The sequence below is a fragment of the Natator depressus genome, chromosome 24, assembly GCF_965152275.1.
Source record: "Natator depressus isolate rNatDep1 chromosome 24, rNatDep2.hap1, whole genome shotgun sequence".
Classification (NCBI taxonomy): Eukaryota; Metazoa; Chordata; order Testudines; family Cheloniidae; genus Natator; species Natator depressus.
Genome location: NC_134257.1, coordinates 18360533 through 18371488, shown reverse-complemented (window position 1 = coordinate 18371488; position 10956 = coordinate 18360533). Strand labels below are relative to the sequence as shown.

At 51.1% G+C, this 10956-nt stretch overlaps 1 pseudogene; it reads left to right on the top strand.

The window, feature by feature from the left end:
- The first annotated feature begins 2000 nt into the window (after nucleotides 1-2000).
- Nucleotides 2001-3104, top strand: LOC141977403 (chemerin-like receptor 1; annotated as a pseudogene).
- The last annotated feature ends 7852 nt before the right edge of the window (nucleotides 3105-10956 follow it).

Sequence of the window (10956 nt, the reverse complement as noted above, 5' to 3'; positions counted from 1 at the left end):
TAATGCCCCTTTGCGCTGCCCTAGAGCTTGGTATCCCAGCCTCCACCATGAGCCTAAGCCAGAGAACTGAGTTTCTGAAGGACTGGTAGGTAGAGGAAGAGCAGAGAGACAATGGGGATGGTCCAAGTGGGGTGGGAGAAGCAGAGGGGGTTGCTTCTTGCTAAGGGAGCAGGGATAGAACGAGAAAGAGTCAGGACTCCTGGGGTCTCTCCCATGGAGTAGGAGGGGAATGCGGTCTAATGAGTTAGAACAGAGGTGAGGGTGGGAGCCGGGACTTCTGGGTTCTCTCCCCCATTCTGGGAGGGGTGTGAAGTCTACATGGGATAAGGAGGGGGAGCATGATAAAAAGCAAACAGGGAGCTGAGAATAATACCAGAGGTTGGGAGTGCAGGGCAGTCCTGAGAAGCTGTCTGATTCCTTTGCTAGCAACAAATCACCAGAGGAAATGAAAGTACTGAGGCAGCCCCAGGCCCAACCCCCTTCTCCTCCTTCCCCTTCCCATGACTCCTCCAAGCTTCCCAGCCTGGCCAGAGTGCAACCTGCCGGGGCCACGGGAGGAGACCAGCTCTGGAGATCCGCAGAGAGACGTCCCTCTGAGACCGGGGTAAGGAAAGGCTCGGATCCCTCCAGCTCAGCCCCGGGTCCCTCCCACCTCCCCTCCCCACGCAGGGTCCCTCTTGTGAGGAGTCCCCCAATACCCCAGCCTGCCCCCGACGGAGCCGGTGGATCCCCCAGGAAGCTGATGGGGCTGCACCTCCGCAGAGGGTGCGGTCGGGACGACAGCTGGGCTGAATCCTGGAAGATTTGGGAACGGACCAGCAGACCCTGGGGGGTGGCTGTGGATGGAGCCTGCTGGCTCCTAATACCCACCAATGTGGAGGTGCCACCCCCACATCCAGCTGCTCCAGCCCTGGATGGGAGATGTCCTATTCCCACCCCACATAACCACCCCAACCCTATTCCCACATCAGCACGGCTGCACCCCACTTCAGTCTGTGGGGGTGTGGCCTGGGTTGGCTCCTCCCTCTCCTACCCCCCCTCACTGATTGGTCTGGTCAGAACTGGATTGGACCAGCCCCTGCCCCAGAAACTCCCCCCACTTTTATCTCTCAGTATCCTGCAGCCAGTTATTGAGTGTCATTGACATGTGGCCAATCAGCGGAGGGTGTGGGGAAGTGGTTGCCAATTAGCAGGCAGTGTGGGTGAGAGGAGAGGGGGAGGAAGCAGCTCCACCCCTCCAGGAGACAAAAGGGGAAATCCTGCCCCCCAGGAAAGGGAATGCCCCATTCCCTCTGCAAGGGGAAGAAAGGGGAGGGTTTTTCACCTTGTCTCACTCTACTTATCTCCAGAGCTGGTCAGGAAACTTTTGACAAGATGGTTTCATGTCTAAAACAGCTGATTCATTGACATCAAAGTTTTTCTGGGAATTTCACCAATTTCCTGACCCCCAAAAAGTTTTTTGGGAAAAAAGTTGTGACAGGGCAGATGAAAAAATCCAATTATTCCAAAACCGCTTTTTTGTTTGGGAAAAATTAAGCTAATTATTATTTGTAAAAACAATTTAAAAGAAATAAAAAGCGGGTGGAATTGAAAATGCCACATTTAGAAATAGTTGGAACAGAGGGTTTTGATGAGGGTGGATTCTCCACCGTGGGCAATTTAGGTAGCAGGGTGGGATTGTTTTTAAGATATCTGCTCTAGTTCAAACAGGAATTAATTTGGGGACGTTCTCTGGCCTGTGTCGTAAAGGTCAGACTAGATTATCACAATGGTGCCTTCTGGCCTTGGAATCTATGATTGTCCTGAACCGATTTTTGGTTTTTGGTCCATGAAAATATTGAGATTTCAAGATTTGGCTCCAATTCAGGATCGAACAATTTTTCAAAAGTTGAAAAAAGTGGCATTGGGAAAAACATTTTCTGCCCAGCTCTGTTAACTCCCTGCTCTCTCACCCCACCGGCGCGAAAGGTGAGAGTGGATCTGGGTTTGGTTGTTGTAGGATGGGGGAGACCACGCCCTTCCAGCCCCGCTGGGCCCACCCCGCCTTTCCATATGTGAACAGCACCTTACACCCCTTCTTCGGGAATCCCTACCAGCATGGAGAAGAGGGTGGAGCCCAGCGTGAGTGGACAGGAGTTCTCTTTGCCATCCTCTTCAGTCTGGGATTCCTACTCGGAGTAGTGGGCAATGGCCTGGTTATCTGCATCGCTAGCTTCTGGATGACAAAGACGGTGGTCTCTATCTGGTATCTCAACCTGGCCGTGGCCGACTTCATCTTCACCTCCTTCCTCTCCATGGAGGTGGCCTATGCAGCGCTGAACTTCCACTGGCCCTTTGGCCAGACACTGTGTAAGATCCACAGCGCAGTGTCCTTCCTCAACCTCTTCGCCAGTGTCTTCCTCCTCACCGTCACCAGCGCCGACCGCTGCATCTCCGTGGCCTGGCCGGTCTGGGCCCACAACCACCGCTCGCCCCGGCTGGCTTTCTGGGTGGCTGCGGCTCTTTGGCTTGCCGCTCTGGCTCTCAGCACACCGTAGATAGCTTTCCGGGACATTAGGAGCTTCCCGCTTGAGGGCGACATCACCATCTGCTACAACAACTGCATCCCAGTGGGGAACTTCACTAGGGAGGAGGTGGCCACATTGTGGGAGCATCGACACCGGGCCATGGTGCTCACCTGCTTTGTGACTGGGTTCCTGGTGCCATTTGCCATCATCCTGACCTGCTACGGAGTCATCACTGCCAAACTGATGAGGAACCATGTAGTCCGCTCTGCCAGGCCCTACGAGATCATGGTGGCCATCGTGACGGCCTTCTTCCTCTGCTGGTTCCCCTACCACCTCTCCACCCTATTGGCCATGTTGGCAAAGGGGGTGACTCCAGCAATACAGATTCTCCATGATGTCGCACTTCCCTTGGCCTACCTGAATAGCTGCCTCAACCCTGCCCTGTACGCCTTCATGGGCTGGGGCTGCAAGGACACGCTGTGGCTCTCCATGGTCTTGGCCTTCCAGAGGGCCTTCAGTGAGGCTGAGGTCCAGGCCACCCTCCCCAGCAAGAACCAGGACAGCAGTAGGTCAGAGGTGGAATTGCCCCCATTATGATCAGGCTACTCACCTCTCCCTTCCCCAAGCTGAGGATAGAACCCAGGAGTCCTGGCTCCCAGACCCCCCTGCTCCATTCACCAGACCCCACTCCCCTCCTGGAGCTATCACCTAGCTTGGATGGAATCCTGCTTGAGGCAAACAATAAAGGCCTCAGTTTTAACATTGATTCTGGCTCTGTTTTTCCTAAAAGAGGAAACAGCAGGGAAAGAGAAGCAGAACCTGCCACTTCTCCCAATTTACATTTGTCCACAGGATTAAGGAGAGTCAGCCCGCTAGGGTCAGGAGTTCAGTTCCCAGCCTGTAAGCCAGGACTTCAGATCAGGAGTTTCCGATGCTGTAAAAAAATCATGCATTTGCCTGTTTAGATGATAAAATCTTTGGGACTGATGCCCAGTGCCCCTGCTTTGACCCACTAGCCCCCCTCTTTTCCAGATCCAGGAAAGAACCCAGGAGTCCAAGGCCAGAAAGGATCATTGTGCTCATATAGTCTGACCTCCTGGATAACACAGGCGATAGAATTTTCTAAAAAATTATGTCTAGTGTTTATCTTTCAGAAAAGCATCCAATCTTGATCTATAATTTGCCAGAGATGGAGAATCCATTGCAATTCTTGGTAGATTGCTCCAGTGATTAATTACCCTCATTGTTAAGCATTGCCTGCCACAGTCTGTCTATTAAGCCCTGAGAAGGAGGTGCATGGCCAAGCTGAGGAACCAGAAGATGTTGACCATCCTCTCCATGACGAAGCCAGGGAGGAAGATGTAGTCATTCAAAAACATCCCGGCGAGGAAGGTCAGGCCAAAGAGCATCAGAAAGATGTACATTATCATGTTACCTATCAGCTCTGTGTTCTTGGGGAGCCAGGGTGCAGTACCCAGCCTCTCTGGCTCATGAAAGACCCCCCCCAACCTCTGCTTGAACCAAAACCGATCAGAAGAAAGACTTACAAAAAGCAATGAAAAGGCTGTGGGAGACACACCTAAACCCCTGGGACAAGGGTGACAGGATTAAGGAAACTCCCCTAGCCTCATTTGCGTTGAAGAGGGGACAAGGAGGCATCTCCATTAGCAGACAGAATGGAGAACAGAGATTCCAAGGCAAGAACCGCAGGGAACTCTGGGACCAGAACAGCAGGGAAGCACTGCATGATGGGGGATCTCTGCTCCAGATGTTAACGAACCCATGCCTGCACACCCCCAGCTCATTAGTTATCAGACCAATTCTAGTAATAAATCCTTCATTGGTATCCAAAATAGTGAAGCTGCCTGACTGCATTGTGAGCTCCCTCCAAGGAACACCGCCCATAGCCAGGAATGATCAGCTCCCATGGTCTAGCCTGATCAAAACAGCTTTGGTATTCTCCCTTGTTTACACATCAACATATCTCGAGTTCTCCCTTGAACCATTGTTGTTTCTCTGCAAAAACCCCGACCCACACTCAAGTAAGTGTTCTGATGCCTGGATCCAACATCTGCATCAGTTCCATTGGGACTTCATCTTCTCCTAACTGATCGTGCTGGGGGCTCTGCCTGTCTCCAGCACTCCGGACCTTCAGCTACCACACACCCAGGTCCCCCGATCGATTCCAGCTTCACAGAGTGGTAAGAACCCAGCTCTCGCTCTCTCTCTCTTTTAGGTATAGCCTTCTGACCCTGACTTGTGTGATCAGTTATAGTTTTCTAAACCTGACTTTTGCAATCAAATTTAAGTTAGATTTAATAGTATCTAGTTTTGTTTGTTTTGGCTCCCCTATGATTATTACCTGGCAATAAATAACTTTCATGATTAAGTTGGTTGCCCCTCTCTCTCTCTCTCTCTCTCTCTCTCTCTCTCGCTCCCCCTCGTGGGTGGTTTTTGGTTTCTTCATTCACTCTGCAGCAACACTCCTCGTACCTAAGCTTAAGATCCCTGCAGCGCCCAAAAATCCTGTGGGGTCTGCTCATCAAGTGGGTTACAACCAGAACAATTGTACATGAAAGTGGGGATAGAGATGTGCTGAGTCCAGGGGCATATGAGGCTGACAGTTTGGAAATGCTGCTCAACCCGGCCTGCTGAGGCCAGGGACATCTAAGGGGTCAGCTTGGGAGTGCTGATTAACCCGGTCCTCTCAGATGGGCTCTGTTAATGTGTATGTGCGCCTCTGATTCTGGGGCTGCAAGAACCCACCCCTGGGGAACCGAGGTCCGGCAGGATAGCGCCATTGGGAGGGCCGAGCAGCAGGGAGAAGCAGAGCTCCGTATGAGAACACAAGTGACACAAGCAGTACGTGGATAGCATTACAGACCCCCCCCCTCAGGTTTCAGAGTAGCAGCCACATTAGTCTGTATCCACAAAAAGAAAAGGAGGACTTGTGGCACCTTAGAGACTAACAAATTGATTTGAGCATAAGCGAAAGCGAAAGCTTATGCTCAAATCAATTTGTTAGTCTCTAAGGTGCCACAAGTACTCTAATAAATGAGCGTACCCCAAAGTAATGGGCAAATCTGGTAACAAATTGATGGAGGAACGTGGGCAGCATGTGACCCTAATCACATGGTATTTGTTGAGTGGTTGCTGTGGAATGGGGAAACTGAGGCACTGAGCTGAGCAAACTGTCTCTTCCTTTTTCAGACTAAGCTCCTTTAGTGAGGTCTCTCTCTCTCTCTCTCTTCGGATATTTGGTAACGTCCTGTAACTTTTAAGTTAAGAATCGTGCCTAGAATAACTGTAGGACCGTGCAGTAAGGAGTTAAAGAGCAGGGCCGGCTCTAGGCACCAGCAAACCAAGCACGTGCTTGGGACACCACTTTTCAAGGGGTGGCATTCTGGCACTTCGGGCGGCAAAAAGCCTAGAGCCAGCCCTGTTAAAGAGTTGTACCATAAAAGTAAAGATTTTAGAGCAATACTGTGACTGCATGAAAGAGCTTTTGGTCAGGATCATTACTGAGATAAGGGAAGTAGAGATGGCTTGGAGAAAAACCCTTGGCTGCTCACTTGAGACAGGAGAAAACCAACAGGTTAGAGAGACGGGTAATGAAGAAGAGGAAATGCCCCTGGGAAAGGGGGTGCTTTAAGGATGAGAATCCCCTGATTGGAGCGAGTCTGAGCTTTGAACAACATTGCACAACCTTTAAGCCATGGGGTAGCGCAAAGGATGCGGCTGCTGCATGGGCATTGTTTTATGCATGTCTGGACAGGGTTGAAATGGTAAAGAGAAGGCAGGAACTGGAGCTGGAGAACAAGCAGTTACAACAGTGTTTGAAGAAATGTGAGGCCGACGGGTGTGAACTGATAGCAGAAAAGCTCAGACTGGTGGCTGTGCTTATGGATGTACAAGAGGAGAGAGACCAGGCCGGCAGGGATGTAGAACAGTACAGGAAAGAGTTAACACACACACACACAAATGTTGTTAGAAGAAGCGAAAGCAGGAAATCGCTTCCTGGCGATGAGAATAAGGAAGCAGCAGGCCATCAGGAGTGTGAGGCAGAGATTAGTAAATTGTGTGCCGAATTCAGTGCCCATAAGAGGGGGGGGGGGGTAGCGGCTGTAAGGTTGAGAGAGAATTGCGATTTTGAGCCCTCTGGGGGGAAAAAAGAGAGACCCCCCGATGCTGACCCCAAAAACCCATTGAACCCCGACTGGCCACACATGCATAATGTTGCCCCTGTTTCCACAAGGGAGCTGGTCAAGGACGTAGTAAGGTGGTCTCCTAGTCAGGCCAAGGCTATTGCCGAGAGACTGGGGCCACGGAACTGTGACACAGCCGTGGCATGGCTGCCCCGTGTTTGGCAAATGCACCCCTCTGCTGATGGCATGGACTTAACCCAATTGGCTCAGTCATGCGCCTCTCCTTGTGACGCAGATGCTCTGGACATAGGCTTAGGTTCTTGGGGGCGGACTGCCCCTGGACCTCGGAAATGGATGGTAAGTGCTCTTAAAATATTCCTGCCTGCGTCTTCCCTTAAGAAACTGTATATAATGGAAGAGCAAAAACCAGAAGAGGCCCCCGAAGCTTACCTAATTCGAAGAAAGAGGCTGGCAGCTCTCTCTGATTCATTACCCCAGACAGAAGAGAATGGGATTATCACTGCCCGTTTTCAGGGACCCGGATTAGTGCAGAGCACTTAGGCAGGACTAAGTTCTCAGACAAAACGGACCCTGGGGTCTGTGGATATAGAACACCTCACCTGGAATGACCTAGAGGCAAAACTCAAACGGGCAGGGGATTTGCTGCGAGAGACGGGTGTCTTAAAAAGGCAAATCAGCAAAAAGACTAGCTCAGAGCCAGTGCAGGCTATCGCATTTGTGAATAATGGTCCTCACCCTGCCAGTCGCCCTTCCAACAATGACCCCCTACCTCCCACAACTCTGGCCTGCGCCGCTCCAAGGAGACCCGTAGGAATATGATTTAGATGGAGCTGGTGAAGTTAGGGGAGGATATGGGAAAATACGATCGTCAGCTCCTCAGCATCCTGATTCAGGCTTTGTCTCAGGTGATGCAGAGAACAGACTGAATGCAGGGAGCCCCCCCCTCCTCCCGCTGTCCCAGTACGGAGTGCGTTCCCCACGCTCACTCCCTGTCAAAACCAGATCCCTGCCCCCTCCTCTGAGTGGAGGCTCTCGAGGGAGTCGGCCAAGCAGTAGGGATGCCCAGGTCCCCGCGGACCTCCCCAGCTGATCGCAAGACTTCAGTGTGACGTATGGGGGAGACCCACTGGGAGGGCTACAGTGGGGAACCCAGGGATATTCGCCCAATTGCCAGTGGACACCGGAGCATCAGTAAACATTCTAAGTCCCCAGTGGATCTCCGGAGGGAGACCCACTGATAAACAGGTTATCAAGGAAAGAACTAGAGACACCCGGGTGACTCACACAAAGGGACATCAGAAAAATCACTCCAAAGAGGCACATTGGAACAACCGAGCTGGTGCCTTAGCCAAAGCTGCTGCTGCTAGTGACCACGCTAGAGACACAGACCAGGTAGAACAAACAGAGGCAGTAACTACCCGGGGAAAAACTTCAGGCAAAGGAATAGATACCTTGGGCTTAAGTCCCCGTCAAGATGGGGATGCAGAAATCCGGTCCTTAGTCAGGATAGGGAAAGATCCCACAGAAAAATACAGGGTTGAGCAGGTTGTAAATGTCTGGTGGGCAGTGGACACAGGTGGTCAAAGGCACTGGATAGTCACCAGCCAGGTACGGGGGGGACCTGATTCCGTTTGTGCATGAGCAAGGGCATAGAGGAAAAGGGGGTACTTTAAACAGGGTTAAAGATACAGGGTGGTGGCCAGGCATGGGAGCGGATATCGATCTGCGGTGTGATAATTGTCTGCGGTGCGCCATGGTTAATGCTGATGGCCAGGTTCAGAAACATGGATTGGGGCATAGAGGGTAGATTCAGATGGATTACATAGGCCCTTTACCCACCACCAGCAGGGGGAATAAATACTGCCGGGTAATAGCAGATCCCTTCTCCAAATGGGTGGACGCCATCCCTACTAAAACCAACCCTGCCTCGGTCACGGCTAAGCAGCTCTTTAACATGGTTTTCTCAAGAACAGGAATTCCCAGAGTAATTGATTCAGACTTGGGATCCCATTTTGTGGGGGATGTTCTGCAAGAGCTATGTAAGGCTTTCAGCATTAAGCACCGTTTCCACATAGCTGGACACCCCGAGTCCTCTGCACAAGTTGAATGAACCTATCGCACGCTAAAGGAAGCTTTGAAAAAACAAGTAAAGTGCTCAGGGAGGGATGGGGATGAAAACTACCAATCGTCTGAATGGCTCAAAGAGGCTCCACAGCGATCCATGGGTACACTCCCTTTGAAGTTATGACTGGAAGGCAAATGCGCATGCCTGAAAGTTGGTCGTTGGGAGTGGAGCTGCCTAGTGCCTGGGAAGGGAAGGTGGGAACAGATTAACGGGTACGACACTGAGCAGAGACGATCGCTGCGTTGCACAAGCGAGTGGCAGCACAGACAGTCATCGTACAGCAAAACCTGGACAAAACACTAGACTGGGGAAAACCTCCTTTGATATGGGAATTAGGCCAACCAGTGATGGACAGAAGGTTTTCAGCAAAGGAGCACTCCGTGACACACACCTGGGATGGCCCCTGCTTTACTGTGAATCGGGCCAGCCCCAGCATTTATCAGGTAGAAATCCTGAATGGAAAAAATGGGAAATGCTGGCGGAAATGGTTTCATTCCTCACAGCTCAAAGAGTCGAAGGGTAAACCAGCTGACCCCCAAGGAATAGTAGAAATGTCTTCTCCATCCTGCCGGCAAGAAGGAACGGCTCGGGGCCATTGGAAAATACGTGTCGGGTGGGCTTGTCAGTGCCTACCCCGATGTTGAGTCAGGAAAAGGCCAGAGAAGTCATCGACTTATTATGGCCACCCTCACGTAGGTGACTGCTTCATGGTCACTCTGCACTATTGATCCCAGACTCCCCCAGTATATATGGGGGGAGTGTGGAAATTTGTTCTCTCTTCTCTGTTCTCACAGGTCCCGAACAAGAGCCATGACATCCCAATGGTGCACCAGCACCCTGCTGTTCATAAGTGTCTGGGGTCTGATGCTGTCCAGGCTCTATGCTGAACCTGTGATCCTCTGAGCCTCTGGAGGTGCTGGCCAGCTGGAGCCCAGGAAGTAAAATTGCTCTGCCACATGCCTGGATTCTATGGGAATGGGAGCAGCCCCCTGGCCCTGCAGCATCGCTACCAGTTCTACACTGTCGGCAACTCCTCGGGTTGCCCCATGGAAAGCATTGCCAACTGCACGCAGAGTGCCACCGGGGAGTCACTCAAGTTTTGTTACCACGCCAGGCTCTGTCCCATTCTTCTGTAAGCCGTTGAGGTCTCGAAAGGGACGTACACCATCAAACACACCCAGTGACAGCCTCCCGGGTAGCGGAAGGTGCAGGACAGTCCTGGTTTCCTCTGCTGTTTGGGGATCAACTATGCCCCTATGTGTCATCATTGTCGTCGGAACACAGACACCTCCGTTACCCGGAGATGAACTGCAGCTGTCTGATCACGCCAGCAGGAAAAATATCACACGGTTCCTTGTAAACTGGGAACCGCTGAATTGGACTTTAGCTGGAATGACCAGACTCAGCAAGACTGGGTAGTTCCATTAAAGGGCACACATTGTGACAAGCTCATGCCAACAATTTGGTTTAAATTCTATGGACACGCTGCCATTTCAGAGGGATCCCATGACCCTGGATTGTACAGAATGGAATTGGGCCAAAAACAAAAACCAGTTTTAAATGTTGACCCTCTGATCACAAACCTCGCTCCCCTCCGATGTTTAAGAGCCCCAGTTTCAGGACCCCACATGTTAAAATTGGATCAACAACAACAAGAACATTTGGTCCTTCAACCTCAGACTTCTCTGAAGGAAGTTCGCATCCACTTAGAAGGCCTGAATATCTCTCACATTGCACCTGCATGCGCTCCCTTGACTGGAATTAGCCATAAGGGCTGGGATGAATGGGTAAGAATGTGGCAAGGGGCCGACCATGTAAATAGAGTTAAAAGGGAATTAAGTGTTTGGATTTCACCTGTAGGAACAGGAATCTCTTTAGTTGATGCCACAAACATAGAAGTTCTGGCTAATAAACTATCATATGCCACCGAAAACATAGAAAAGATGGGAACCCCGTTAACAGCATCTTTGAAACAGTTAAGTGCGGAACAGCAGTTGATAAGTAAGGTATTACCTGGGTGGGAAAGACTCATAGAAAAAGATGAATAGTTAATGATGTCTGGTGCACAGTCCTTCCAGAATAATGTCTCACTGACTTCAGTGTGTGAGCAAGCTCAGGCTCTCACCCAGAACGTAATCATGGGAATGATTCAGCAAGC